At 42.3% G+C, this 14,973-nt stretch overlaps 1 protein-coding gene and 1 long non-coding RNA gene across 6 annotated transcripts in view; one reads left to right on the forward strand and one right to left on the reverse strand.

The window, feature by feature from the left end:
* Positions 1-8,107, forward strand: part of LOC119530517 — a 48,640-nt gene extending 40,533 nt beyond the window's left edge. The window contains exons 2-3 of the long non-coding RNA XR_005216056.1: positions 4,120-4,195; positions 7,736-8,107. This is a non-coding gene — a long non-coding RNA (uncharacterized LOC119530517). The remainder of the gene's footprint in view (positions 1-4,119; positions 4,196-7,735) is intronic.
* B3GALT5 (beta-1,3-galactosyltransferase 5) overlaps positions 1-14,973 on the reverse strand; it is a 100,383-nt gene that overhangs the window by 66,183 nt on the left and 19,227 nt on the right. The window lies entirely within an intron of this gene.

The following is a 14,973-nucleotide window of genomic DNA, read 5'->3' on the forward strand; positions in this document are numbered from 1 at the left end:
AGCTGGCAGAAGAAAGAATCAGTGAACTTGAAGATAAGACAATTGAAATCATTCAGTCTGAAGCGCAGAAAGAAGACAGAAAGAAGAAAAGTGAATACAGTCAGAGGAACCTGTGGGACACCATCAAGCATAACAATATACACATTGTGGGAGTCTCAGGAGAAGGAAGAGAGAAAAGGGCAGAGAGAATAGTCAAAGAAACAATAGCTGGAAACTTCCTAAAGTTAATGAAACATATGTATATACACATCCAAAAAGCTCAACAAACTCCAAACAGGATAATCTCGAATAGACCCACACTGAACCATATTATAATCAAACTGTTGAATGCCAAAGATAGAGAATTCTGAAAGCCACAAGACAGAAGCAACACATCACATACAAGGGCATCTCAATAGATTAAGTGCCAATTTCTCATCAGAAACTATGGAGGCAAGTAGGCAGTGGGATGGCATATTTAAAGCACTGAAAGTAAAAAATTGCCAACCAAGAATTCTATATCCAGCAAAACAGTTGTACAAAATTAAGAGAGGGATTAAGACATTCCTAGATAAACAAAAGCTGAGGGACTTTGTCACCACTAGAGCAGCCCACAAGAAATGCTAAAGGGAGTTCTGCAGGTTGAAAGGAAAGGACACTAAACAGTTGACCAAAGCTACATGAAGAAATATCTCCAGCAAAGATAACAACATGGGTAAAGAGAAATATCAATATTATGTATTTTTGATTTGTAACTTGACTTTTTACTTCCTTCAGGATCTAAAAGGCAAATGAATAACATGTAATGATAAATCAGTGGTTTTGGACTCACAATGTATAAATATTTAATTTGTGACAAGAACCACATAAAGATGGGGAGACGGAGAGGTATAGGAACACAGTTTATATATGCTATTGTCATTGTTAATATCAAAGCAAATGAGATTGTTTATAGATTTGGGATCTTAGATTTAAGCCCCAAGGTAGCGACAAAGAAAATATCAGAGAATATGCAAAGTCATAGAGACAGAAAGCAGAGCACAAGTTACCAAGGGTAGAGACGGGGCCAACAAGGAGTTAATGCAAAATCAGTGTAGAGTTCATGTTTGAGGTGAAGGGAAAGTTCTAGTTTCGGATGGTGGTGAGGGTATTGCAACATTGTGAATGTGATTAATCCCCCTGAATGCTATGCTTGAAAGAGACTGGGATGGAAAGACTTATGTTGTATATATGTTTCCACAAGTTAAAAAAAGAGAAACTAAAGGGAGAATGACAATTAAATGCAATACATGATCCTGGATGGGATCTAAGAAGAGAGAAGAAAAAGTTCAAAAGGACATTATTGGGCATTTAAAAAAAATTAGAATACAGAATTGAGGTTTCTATCAATGTTAAATTTCTTGAACTTGATAACTGCGCTTTAGGCAGTTATATAAGTGAATATCCTTGTTCATAAGGAAGTATTATGTAAAGTATGTTCTAATTTACAATACTGGAAATAGCTGAAGTTGTGGAACTGTGACCAGTGACATTCTCTGAAGTTTGTTCTCTAACTATTTGTTAAATCATACCTTGAAAGTTATCACTGTTAGGCATATATGCTAAAGTTCACAATTAAAAAATGCATTAAAAAAATAAAGTATTATGTGTTTAAAGAGTATGATGTGTGAAACCTGCCTTCGAATGTTCAGAAAATAGATAGATACAGATAGATTAGACAGGAAGGAAGGAAGGAAGGAAGGGAAAGAAAGAAAGAAATGGCAAAGGTGGCAAAATGTTAAAATTGGTGGATCTGAGGGGATAGAGGTATTCAGAGTTCTCAGTGTGGGGTCTGTATTACTTTCACAACTGTCCTGTTAAGTGTGAAATTATTTCAAAATAAAAAGTTTTTTAAAAAAGCAAAACATAAACGTTACAAGCATTTAACATCCAATGAATAACATCCATTAATTCATTTAAACACAACAAAAATAAACACATTACATATTAACAAAAATAATACTTCCATGAAAAACTTATTTTTCTAAAATATTGAGTTGTTCTCCTGGAACGACGGGCTCACTGCATTCATTTTTGAGAAAATATCTGGCAGACACCCATGCCTGAATAACCACAGTTTGTCTGTCAGTCGTTCTTTCAAATAAAAATGGTGTGTCATGAAAAAAAAAAAAAAAAAAAAACAAAAGCAGCCAGTTCACCTGCAATTCAAACAATCATACGAGTGCTTTTCTTCGCCACTGCCCTCACACTTCAGTGTACGGCACTTCCCATCTGTCGCATGGAATATTAAAATGAGTTGTCAAGGGTCAAAACTTCGGATAGTTAATAATTTTTACTGCTTTCTCAGGGATTCCTCAAGGAAAACTGGCATTTTTGTTATTGTTGCCTAACTGCAAGTGCACAGCAATAAAGAACATGGCAAGTGCTAGTTCGTTATCATGTCTCCGCCTCGAATGAAATTGTTACCAGCAGTTTTACCCCCATTGCTTTTCCACCATCAGTGCAAATGTCAAAATAGTCAAAAAGACAAATAATGCCTTTGTATTATTATGAAAATAGTTTTGATCTTTTGATCGTACTTGGAAACCACTGAGGTAACCATCTGCATTATTATTCAAAAAAAGAGCCCTCTGAACTCTGGGGGACTCTTTGTTGCTGACGGTCTAGTATTTGACTTGTGTGATTTATGATTATCTTGTCCGTGCATGGAAACTTCAGAAACCCCTGTATCAGTTCCACAGCATAAAATGTACTATTGTAGTTATTTTGGAAAGTTAAGAGAAACCAAACGATACAGTCCTTGCCCTAGCAAAAATTCTAATCTTGGAGTAAAGGAGAATTAAGAATTATGCAGAGGAAAAGGAGAGGCTAAGCCTACTTATAATTGTGCCTAAGAGTCTCCCCCAGAGAACCTCTTTGTTGCTGAGATGTGGCCTCTCTCTCTCTCGCTAAGCCCACTTGGCAAGTGAACTCACTGCCCTCCCCCCATGCGGGGCATGAATCCCAGGGGTGTAAATCTCCCTGGCAATGTGGAACATGACTCCCAGGGATGAACCTGGACCCAGCATAGTGGGATTGAGAAGACCTTCCTGGTCAAAACCGGGAAGTGAAATGAAACAAAATAATGTTTCAGTGGCTGAGAGATTTCAAATGGAGTCAAGAGGTCACTCTGGAGGGCATTCTTACACGCGATACAGCCATCCCTTTTTAGTTTTCAGTGTATTGGTATAGCTATAAAGAAATATCTGAAACTGTTGAACCACAACCCAGTAGCCTCAATTCTTGAAGACGATTGTATAACTATGTAGCTTACATGGTGTGACTGTGTGATTGTGAAAACCTTGTGGCTCACATTCCCTTTATCCAGTGTATGGACAGATGAAGAGAAAAATGGGGACAAAAACTAAATGAAAAACAGGGTGGGATGCAGGGGATGGAATGCTTTGGGTGTTCTTTTCACTTTTATTTTTTTCCTTATTTTCACTCTTTCTGGAGTAAGGAAAAGGTTCAAAACTTGATTGTGGTGATGAATGCACAACTATATGATGGTACTGTGAACAGGTGATTGTACACTGTGGATGACTGTATGGTATGTGAATATATATCAATAAAACTGAATTTTAATATAAAAGTTATGAAGAGGAGGGACGGCAGAACGAATGGCACATGCATAGCATGAGAAATCAGAGGCAAATAAATACAAATGCCATCGTTTAGCCAGTTGGTCCCAGGAGGCATATGATGACAGAGAGGATGGAACATAATCTTCCTTCAGAAAACAGTACATACACAACACCAAACACAGCTGCTCAGACAAGAAACTCAAGGCACTTGCTTCACCAATGCAGCAGAACTGACTCAGTGGGAAGCAGTTCTGCTTCTGTAATCTCCAGACCAGCGTATGGAGATTGCCCTCAACCCACTACTTCGCTAAACTGTGAGAAAACTCACCATGAATCTCATCGGCTATGAATACCTCTCAACCAGAACAGAGGACCACCACTAAAATCTCCTACAAACAAGCTAACTGAATCCAAATATCAGCACTCTGTTCACACAGGCAGGTTCACTTTCAAGATTGCCATTGTTCACTGCAATTATGATCCTCTTTCTTACGCTAAAATGTTCTTTGGATTGCAGGCTCTTTATACTTCAATTCCACTGCAGAAGGCATGGGAGAACGTTCTAATTTCACAATGGGATGCTACTGTAAAAGGTAGGTCAAATGCTGAGCTACTTCCTTATGCCATCTTTCTCCCTACAGGGATCACAGGGCCTCTGGTCCATCACCACTTACTAATTGCCTTTGGAAAAGTGGGAGGATTCTACTGGCCAGAAGTCAGTAAGGAGTGAGCTCTGAGTTGTTCATCTAATAGAAGCAGAGCAAAACCTCCTGACTGCTGCTGCTCAGGTCCAAGCCCACTTGACCTGGTCTGATGCAGAGCCCTGTGCCCAGATCCTGGGCAACACTTTGAGACCAAGAAATTGGTCATTCAGCATTTCACCTTGCTGCTCTGGGCCTCTGTTGCATCCGCGATCTCCCACCCCTGACACACACACACACACACACACACACACACACACACACACACACACATATACACACAAACTTTTCCACCTCCCTCTCTTCCCCACCTTCCTCTCTTTGTCAGGGAAGGAACTGGATATAATTTTGAACCCTAAAATAAAGTGTATAAATTTTCCATTATGACACATTAGTGAGTCATGACATAATTTGATAACATCAGTCATTTAAAAAAAACTAAATAGAATTAAAAATATTAGAGAGCATGGGGACATAGTCAAGGTAAGTATGACTCATGGATCATATGTGTGAGCTGAGTTGTGGTACAAAACACTGTGGTTCAAAAGCGTTTGAAAGCCACTAATCTGGAGGTCAAGCAGCACAGTGAACTACGCAACAAAATAAAGATAGAAACAGGGCCTCGACCACTTCACCACTTCCTCATCACTGGACCTCGATCGAGTTTAAGTACTTAAGCCTCATTCCTTCAAATGTAAAATAAAGGCCATGATAATGACTCACAGGACTTCATAAAAGCAAAATAAAACAATACATTTGAAAGCGATTTGTAAAATGGGATAAGTCATATAATCATTAATAGTTATCGTAAATCGATGCCTTTGCATTGAACTTTGATTCTAGAATTAAAAACTTCCTTCTCTGTGGAAGAAATTTCAAGCATCATTAGATGGAAAAAGCTGGCGCTGAAAAGCACCTGCTTCATCCACAGGGGTGCAAGGTTTTCTGGTAAGTTTACTTTCAAAGATTTTAGGGAACATCTTTGTAGTCTGCTTAAGCAAGCCAGTTGTCACCTGGAGCTACCTGTCTACACTTGCCCCTGGAAGCCTGCAACCAGGCTTCCTCTCCCCTTGCTTCCAGATCTAAATCACTCTGCCAAGTCACCATTCACCTCCTGACAGAAGAGTCCAAACATCAGAGCTATCAGGGAAATCTTTGGGTCAGGAAAAAACTAACATGGGAATGATGGACCATTCTATCTGCCTTGCTGCAGCTTTAGAAGCTCCAGGATCCCGGGTCCGTAAAGAGGAAACAGTAGGAGATCCAAAAGTACTTGTTTAACAAATAATCTTACATGAAGAACCTGGGTAGGGTCTCTCCCGGCATCTATCTCTAAGCCCCATCTCTCTGCTCATCCCTTCCTCCCAAGGTGTAACCACATTCATGTCTCCATTCTTGTCATCGTGATGATCCAGTGGGATTTTCAGACTCTCTAGCAGAAAATGTCCAGATTCTGAGAAACAGACTTCTGACCTGGTGGGACTATCACCTTCTTCCTCATCAGTTCCAATGACAAAACATATTAATAACAAGCAAGGGAAGTGGTATTGCTTCGCTATTAAAATGGCAGCCATTTCCCATGTGAACTTCTGCTTTATGCATTATTGCAAAACAAAATTTCATTTAAAAAATGTTTAAAGTGCCCTACCTCAATCATCTGACATCTTATCAGCCTCCTGTTTTCCTTCCCATCCAATTCAAAAACTCTTTAACCCACTGCCATCAAGCGTCTGCACTTATCTTAGCTAAATTCCCTTGGCCAAAGGCATCCAAAGCCTTGTTTGAGTCAGGATAAAATTAACATAAGAAAATACAGCTCCACCAGATTGGAGGTATTTGCTTACGTGTCTCCTTCTGTCCTGAAAGCGGTTTGAGGGCAGGGGCTATATTATTCATATTTATGTAAATCTCAATGCCTCATATGGTACTTTTCACATAGCAGATGCTCAGTAAACCTTTACTGGATGAATAAGTATATACTAAATAAACATATACTAAATGAATGAAAATACTCAAAGCACTGAATATCTGCAGTGTGCCTTTCGTGTACTTTGCAGATACAACAGCTGTAGGAGATTGAATTCTGTCCACAAGAAACATCGCCTGGGGCTAGGTCAGTGCGTGCTTCCTTCTCTGTGAATATTTTGAAAGAAAAAACATTTTTCTTCTCACAAACTTTCCCCAACCAGTAGATTTTTATTTCTATCTGGAGAAAACTCTACAGGCAGGGACAGTTATTAAAGAGTAGACAAATGGGTAAATTAAAGGCCTGAAAACAGCTGGGAGGGGAGGGGGCTATTTCCTTTCAGCTGTGCCCCACCCCCAGGTACGTACTGGTCCACCCCCCAAGGTGGCGTCCTCTTCTCCAGGCCCCTGTAGGGCGATTACAGCCTCATAGTGTCATGGTGGACACAGACACCAGACCAAGCTTCCCAGAACCCAAGTGGACTTAGCACTTACATCCTAAACTTGAAAGGAAAGAAAATGCAAAAATGCAAACATCACCTCCTGTTCAGACGCAAATCACCTCCTTCAGTCTTTCACTGTTTCTCACTTTAAAACATAAACCCAGCTCAGATGCCCACGAATTGATGGAGGAAGCAAGAAATGTGAGAAAGAAATTTCACAGAACTCATTTTGAGTGAGTAGCTCCCAGTGAGTCACTGAGATGGGAGAGGAGTGCGTGGCTCAGACTGCCAAGGGGGGAAATTAGCAGAATGCTCAGGAAATCCCCCTCAAACATTTGTGTTTCTTAATGGAATCTGCTTCTAGCTTCTCTCACTCCAAATCTGGCTGGAAGCACAAAACTTTTACTAAAGATAATGTTGGCCAGAAAACCACAGCATTTAATGTGAAGTGATTCACAGTAAAATATGACACTTTTTAAAAGCTCATTAAAATTTTTAAATATTGACTGACTGGCTTGTTCGAGAGTCTGTCTGTTCCATTTAAAGACAGTCCAACTTTCCCAATGGTCGCTTTCTCTGAGCGCAGTTTATTATAGAACATGCTGAGGCCTGTGAAAGGAACCCTAACTTGACCTTCAGGCTCCGAGTTACAAAACAGCTCCCTGCAAAGCAGGCGCCCAAGGTGGATACCCGCATTGCCACAATCAGATTTCTGGAACGTGCAGCTCAGAGAACAAGACTTACAGGAAACAGGACAAGAAAATAGGCCTAAGCTTTGACCAATTCGTTTCGGACACGTTTCCTTCTGCCTCAATGTTTCGATAACCCACTAGAGCAGAACTCATGCGACCACCTCCATTTCCCTTTTATTTATTTAGTTAGTTAGTTAGTTAGATAGTTAGTTAATTTTGGACTATAATTTCCCAATGTTCCCTGAACACTTTGGAATACCTGCTCTAACCTGGTGTTGCCCGATTCACGAATTGCTATACCATTAATAAAGCTCTCTTCTTTCTGTTTGCAGGAGCAGTTCTTTTGACAATTTTGGCATCGGGAGTGGGATCTGAACGTACTCTCCTTTGCCTCTGGGGTCCTGCTGGACGTGGACGCTGGTACCCGCCGAGCCCTTTAGGTTCTCCATCTCCCCCAGCCTCTTTGAAGGCCAAAGTACATTCTCTCAGATCCGAGCTCCACTTCCTTGCATGGCTGTTCTTCAAGCTTTATTTTCAATTTATTACTCAAGGTCGGAGTTTAGGTAATTACCTTTGTTAACTGTCCTGGTCACGGGTGCCAGCAGTTCAAAAAAGGCCTATGAATTTCTTCCAGGGACTCCGGCCCACTACGTGTTCAAACACCATGGTGCTTGTTCATGTTTGTTTTTAGACCAACAATAAAATCTCACCCAGGTTAGCCTGTCTAATCAATGGCCAATTTGTGGATCCTTTTCATTAGATAAACTTGTGTTTTCATGTTCGCAACTGGAAAATTACCATTCTGAAATAAGACAAGTACAATGGGGCACTCATTTCAATTGGTATTTAGAGGCCTCAAACACAGTCAATATTCTAAAATCGCATCCCTAAAAGATACTGTCTGTAAATTATCTCAAGCTGATCGGGAACTAAAATCCCAGATGCATACCCCAAATCCCCCTGGGTCCATACATTCTATTCTACCACCTCTAAATCCTCCTTTGCCTCCTGAGCCAACCTCTTTATATGAGCTGCCTGTCCCATCTGAGCCCCATCGTCAAGGGCTTTTCAAGATAAAACACTCAGAAAACACCAACTCCGATGGCACTCAGAGGCCTGACCAACCTACCTCCACCCCTTGATCTAAAGCCAAACTCCAAGCCATAGCAAAAGAATTCCCTAAGCCAAAAGAAGACTCTCAAACATTTACTGAAGAATTTCATGTCTTAATTCAGGCCTATCAACCTGGCCTGCCTGACGTTTATCAACTCGTTTATATGTTTATCAGGTCCAGAGAAGTCCAAAATTGGATTCAAATGGCAAACTGGAAGGACCTAGAAAAAGATCTGACAGTTAAAGTCATTCCAGATCAAGCTAAACTTGTATCTCAGCATTTGTTAGGTGCCATCCCCAAGGCCAGCATTGACTGGGCCAAGGACCAAGGCTGCTGTGCTGGTACTGGAAGTGGGTGCTGCAGCTGCCAAGTTTGCAAATACCAAACATGTTGGAGCGGCTTCTTAAATGGATAAGGGGAAGATTCTGGAAGAATTAAGAAGAGCTTGATAGAAAAGGCCTAGACTGCTTTGAAGAGACTGTTTGTGGAAATATGGACTCTAAAGATACTTCCGATGAGGCCTTGAGCAGAAATGATGAATGTGTCATTGCCAACTGGAAAAAAGGTGATCCTTGTTTTAAAGTGGCAGAGAATTTGGCAAAATTGAGTCCTGGTGTTGCATGGAAGGAAGAATTTGAAAGTGACAACCTGGAATATTTAGCTGATGCGATCTCCAAGCTAAATACAGAAGTAGCTAGGCTTCTCCTTGCAGCTTATAGTAAAACGCAAGAGGACAGAGATAAACTGAGAATTGAACTCTTGGGTACAAAGAAACCAGAAACTGATAGTTTGGAAAATTCCAGGCTTCCAAAAGGTAGAACCCCAGTGGCTACAGCCCCACGTGAGGATTTAAACAAACATGGAAACCGACCACCATTTCAGTACAAGCCAGGATTGGAGATGCAGTTATCCAGAAGGGACTTATGGAAAGTCCTATTGTCTGATGGTTTTGACCCCTGTGTGCTTCACACCAAGCCAATGAGATTTTTGAGAGAACTGTATAGCCGGAGCCATGGTCGGTCTGGACTGGAGGGGCAAAGGAACAAATAGAAGGACAAATTTCTTCGAAGACAGAGCCATGGAGATTGAGGTCTGGAGTCAAGAGCTTTCGGGCTAGGAGAGCAGAACAGCCCATTCACGTGGAAAGGGTGAGTTTGTCCCAGAGGCAGAGCACTGACCTTCCGCCTCGATATTCAGAAAGAGTGCTGCCACCCCAGGCCCCAGAGAGGGTGGAGCACATTCCCCGGGGACTGGGGAGAGCCTGGCCGCCACCCCACAGTTTGGAGAGGAGAAAGCCTTTGCCCCAGAGAGGCAGAGTCTGGGTGACACCCCGAAGTTTGAGGAGGTGGGACTGAGAAGGTGGGCACTCACTCCAGTGTTTGGAGAGAACAGGGCTGCTGGGAAGGCCCTTGAAAAGGGTTGGACTCCTGCCGTCTCAAGCCCCAAGGATACAACGAGGATACAACCTGTATCTGACTCTCAGACTTTGAAATCTAATGCAATTTGCCCTGTGGGTTTTAGGAATTGTTTTGGTTCCTTAAACCCTGTTTTCTTTTTAGTTTCTCCCTGTGGCCATGGGAATGTTTATCCTATGACTGTCCCTTCTTGTATATTGGAAGCAGATAACTTGATCGAAGTTTCACAGGCCCACAGCCAGAGGGGAATTTCGCTTTAGAACAGACCACACCTGTAACTGATTTTGATGGGATCTTGTACTTACCTATTGTTACTTTAATGATTTAAGTTTTTGTGATATTGTAATGGGATGAATGTATTTTGCATATGGAAAGATCATGTCATTTTCGGGTCCAGGGGGTGGAATGTGCTGGTTTGATGTATTATGTTCCCCAAAACGCCATGTTCTTTGGTGCAGTCTTATGGGGGCAGATGTATTAGTGTTGATTAGATTGGAATTCTTTGATAAGTGTTTCTATGTAGATGTGACTCCATCAACTGTGAGTGAAATGTTTGATAGGATAATTTCCATGGAGGTGTTACCGCACCCATTCTGGGTGGGTGTTAACTGGATCATGGAGTCATATAAAGGAGTTCACAGACAGAAGGACCTCAGAGCAACTGACAGTGACATTTTGAAGAGGAGCTGCAGCTAAGAGAGGACAAAATGCCCCAAGAGAAACATTTTGGAGAATGCCATTCTGAAACGCAACCTGGGAGCAAGCAGATGCCAGCCACGTGCCTTCCCAGCTAACAGAGGTTTTCTGGATGCCAATGGCCTTTCTCCAGTGAACGTACCCTTTGTCGATGCCTCAACTTGGACACTTTATGGCTTTAAGACAGTAACTGTGTAACCAAATAAATCCCCTTTATAAAAGCCAAATCATCTCTGGTAGTTTGCATTCTGGCAGCATTTGCAAACTGGAATAGCTTCCAACAGGGAAAAGAGGGACCTGTCTTTGATTTTCAAGAAAGACTAGCAAAAATGTTTGTCAAACACTCCAGACTATCCCTAGATAAGCCCAGAGCCAGAACTGATTTAATGAGATGTTTGTCGACGGGCTGAAGTCCAACCTTGCTACTTCAGCAAAAAAGGCACAGCCTCGGAGAGCTGATGAACTTACTGAACAGTTAGCTCACACTCTAGAAACCAAAAAGGCCACTAAACAAGCCAAACTACTTGCTCAACAATTACAATAACAGCAGGCCCCTCCCAAGTCATCCCAAGCCCCAACCTCCTGGGGTCTATCATTATTGCAAAAAAAACGGGCATTGGAAAAAGGACTGATTTAAACTAAAAAGCAAACATCATGACGATGCTGCGAGCCACACCCTGCACCACGTAACACCCACGGGCTGCCCTCCGAGGGTACTTCTGGGTCACTTCCAGCCCTGGTACTTAACCCACAGGGGGAAACAAAGCTCAAAATTAGTGCAGAAATGTGCACCTTCTTAACCAACGCCAGTGCAACTCTCTTTGCTATTAATCCCTTCCTACTGAAGCAGCCCATGCCTTGGAGTAAACATATTGTAGATAGTGTGGGGTCTTCCAAATTGGCCCCAATCTCAGGCATCCTAGGACCATTCACAGACATGCATTCTTTTCTACTTCATCATATCATCCCAGTTAACTTACTAGGATGATATCCTCTAAGTAACTGGAAATGTCATCTCAAGTTTAATGAAGAAGGGGAAATAATTTTATTCCTACCTGACCCAGAACCTCCTTTAAACCAAGCACTTTTAGGTCATCTGCAAACACGGAGCCTAGAAACTGACTCCAACCTACACCAATCCATAGGTACTGATCTCCTGCCTTCCGTCCCTGAGTTGTTACAGTCCCAATCTCCCATGGAGGTAGGAAAAATTAAAGCACAGACCAATCTTAGTCCAAATAGGCCCCTCCAAACCCTTCCCAAACTTCCCCAATATCCCCTAAACCAGAAGCCACAAGAGATTTAACTCCCATTGTTGAAGTCCTCATCCAGAAGGGTTTACTAATCCCCTGCAGGAGCCCCTATAATATACCCATCCTCTCTGCAAGAAAACTCAGTGGGAAAGGAGAGAGATTTGTCCAAGCCCTAGAAGCAACGACTAAAACTGTCATTCCTCCCTTCTCCTTAGTTCCAAACCCTCATCCACTATCCCAGATTCCCCTGGGGCTGCCCGTCACTGTGGTTGACCCCTGCAGTGCACTGTCCAGCTCACCAGTCCACCCTGATGGCCAGTATCTATGTGTGTTCACATGGAATGGACTACAATATACCTGCACTGTTATGCCTCAGGGATTCACAGAATCCCCCAGTTACTTTTCTCAACCCTTAAAAATTACGTATTAGATATAATCTTACCCGCAGGCTCCACTCTTATACAATGTATTGATAATCTCCTTGTATGATCCCCTAACAAGCAAACATCAGGTTAACTCCCTATATTTAAGACTCTAACAGCTAGCCATGAAGGGTCAAAAGCCTCTAGGTGCAAACTCCAGTTCTTGCAGCAAGAAGTCAAATACCTAGGGCACATCCTCTCCAACCAGGGGACTCTATTAGATCCCCAAATAATCTCTTCTATACAAGACTTTCCAAAGCCCCAGACAAAAAAACGCAACCAAGAGGACTCTTAGGCCTTTGTGGGTATTGTCAGAACTGGATACCAAACCTCTCCCTTCTAGTTCAACCTCTCTATGAGCTCCTAAAGCACACCATACCTGAGCCTTCAAGCTGGAATCAAGATCAGACTGAAGCCTTTCATAATCAGAAGGAAGCCCTACAAGACACCCCTGCCCTTGGTCTACTAACTATGACCTCCCCTTCCAGCAGCAGGCCCATGAAAGAAAGGGAAGAGCTTTAGGAGTATGAACCCAAGAGCACGGAGGAATCCAGAGGTCCATGGGATATTACAGTACGCAAGTAACCCTGTAGTCTGGGCATACCTGCCTTGTCTCCCATGGGTGGCAGCAGAAGCCAAACTAGTTGAAGTTACTGCAGACAGTTACGCAGAACAAACTTGCTCTTTTTTGTTTCCTGTGCTGAGGAATCCTTCCTTAATTCTGCTGTAACTCAACATTTCTCTGCTACATGACTCACATCTTTTGAACTTATGCTTCTCTCTCATCTCATATGCACGTTCAGAAGACCTTCCCACCCTGAACCCTGCCACTCTGCTCCCACTTCCTGATGAAAGAGCACCTGATCGTGACTGCATAATTCTTACCGAAACCCTAGTGGCCCCTAGGCCTGACTTCACGGGAACCCCAATAGATAACCCAGATCTATACCGAAGGGTCGGAGTTAAAAACTGAAGGCCCAGAGGGCAGATGCCAAGCTAGATATACATAACTGCCTTAACAGAGGTTCTTGAGAGCAGCCTCCTTCCTAAAGAAACTTCCATTCAACAGTCAGATTTAATAGCTCTTACTGGAGTTCACCAAATATTTATAGGTTTAAGAGAAACATTCACACTGATAGCAGACCTGCCTTTGGGGTAGTACATGATTTTGGTATGTTCTGGAAACAGAACTGTTCCCTACCTCTTCTGGAACTGCCGTTAGGAACGGAAGCATGCCGCTAACCTATTAGCAGCTCTTTTGCTCCCCAAGACTACTGCAGTTATCAGAGTTAAAGCCAACACCCATGAAACCTTCAATTCAGATGACAGCAAGGAAAATGCCCCCCCCCCAACCCCGGCAGCAGCCCCAACTCTCTCTGACAAAAACCAGTGGAGCTTTGTAGGCTGGATCAAGCCCCACTTTGCAAATCCAATGGCTTAATGAAATATCAGGAATTGGCAACTACCAAAGAGAAGAGTGTATGGAAGGAATCAGGCTATAAATTAGACCCTGAACAGAATGTCTGGATAGGGCCTAGGGGTTGCCCAGTATTAGCAGCTGCCCTAAAAATAACAACGTTCTGAGCACTTCATTCACTCACACCTCAGAACAGCCAAAATGATGGAAATAATGGGAAAATACTGCTGGGAATGCTTTTATAATATTGCTCACCAGGTCTATACTTCTTGTCAAACATGTCAACAGCACAAACCAGGAATGTCAGTAAAGTTTCTCACAGGACATTTTCCTTTACCTTCCAGGCCCATGCTTATCTGGCAAATGGACTTTATCCAGCTTCCCCTTTCTCAGGGATATAAATATGTTCTAGGAATGATCTATATGCTCTCTCACTGGCTGGAAGCCTTCCATTGTAGACAAGCTATTGTCTCTTTTGTAGCCCAGAAACTACTTGAAAATATCATTCTAATTTGGGGCACCCCCACCAAACTTCATAGCGATCGAGGCACTCATTTTACAGGACAAATACTTAAAGAAATATGCAGAGTGTTCCCTGTATATCAAAGGCTGCATTGCCCATACCACTCTAATCTTCCAGTGTGTGGAAAGAATCAAAGGGCTAGTCAAACAACTAGCCAAGCTTAGTGACTCTAGAATTACCCAGGCCAAAAATACTTCCACTAGTCCTGCTCAATCTTTGCTCAACCCCCTTCAGAAAGCATAAATTCACACCACATGAAATTGTTACTGGAAGACCTGTACTACTTCACATATTATTCACAGGCCCTAATATTGCCACCAAACCCTCCTTAAATTTTGTGAGGCACTAATAAACTACTCGCAATCTTATGTTTCACAGGTGGAAGAAGGAGAACCTCACCTGACTCTAGCAGACTCCAAAAATCTTGCAGCCTGGAGAGTCTGTGTCCTGGAATAGACATCAATTTAAAAACTCTTTGGAAACTCAATAAGGACTTTATCAGGTCCTCCTCACTACCCAATGTGCTGCTAAACTTGTTGGTGGAGGCCCTCAGATACACAAACGAACACCACCCAACCACTGGAGAAGTACAGCCACTGGTGACCTCAAACGCACCCTAAAAGGAGTTTCAGAATATCCAGAAGCAAACAAAAATTGATGTGGACAGCTTTCCTGAAGAGCTATGAATCAAGATAAACTGGTTTTTTGTTTCTCCTTTCCTTTCCTTCCT

The sequence above is a fragment of the Choloepus didactylus genome, chromosome 1 (assembly GCF_015220235.1).
Source record: "Choloepus didactylus isolate mChoDid1 chromosome 1, mChoDid1.pri, whole genome shotgun sequence".
Lineage (NCBI taxonomy): Eukaryota > Metazoa > Chordata > Mammalia > Pilosa > Megalonychidae > Choloepus > Choloepus didactylus.